Here is a 362-nt window from a genome sequence, read left to right on the forward strand (position 1 = left end):
AAGTTACATGGATTTTTCTGGGCTAAGCCCCGGATCTCCACTCACCCTAGAACCGCCCCTGCTACGTGTATTTTTTTGGGCTAGGACGTGTTTGTGTTCCTTTTTCGAAAACGGCCTCTCACATTGCGTGAACTGCTATGGGGATTAGTCATTTTAAATCTGTAGGGTAGTTTAATTGATCCGAACTGAATGAATCTAAACGAGTCTTTTGAACAGAATCTCAAAATTTGAGTGAGATTAATAAAATAAAATCCACACTATTCGTGTTAGTGCTGTATCTCGGGGTTTGCTGTAGTTTGGTACAGACATCCCAAGTCTCCCGGAAGTCCCGGGAGTCTCCCGCATATTGATAGCGGCTCCCT

Source organism: Cyprinus carpio, chromosome B9 (assembly GCF_018340385.1).
Source record: "Cyprinus carpio isolate SPL01 chromosome B9, ASM1834038v1, whole genome shotgun sequence".
Taxonomy (NCBI): domain Eukaryota; kingdom Metazoa; phylum Chordata; class Actinopteri; order Cypriniformes; family Cyprinidae; genus Cyprinus; species Cyprinus carpio.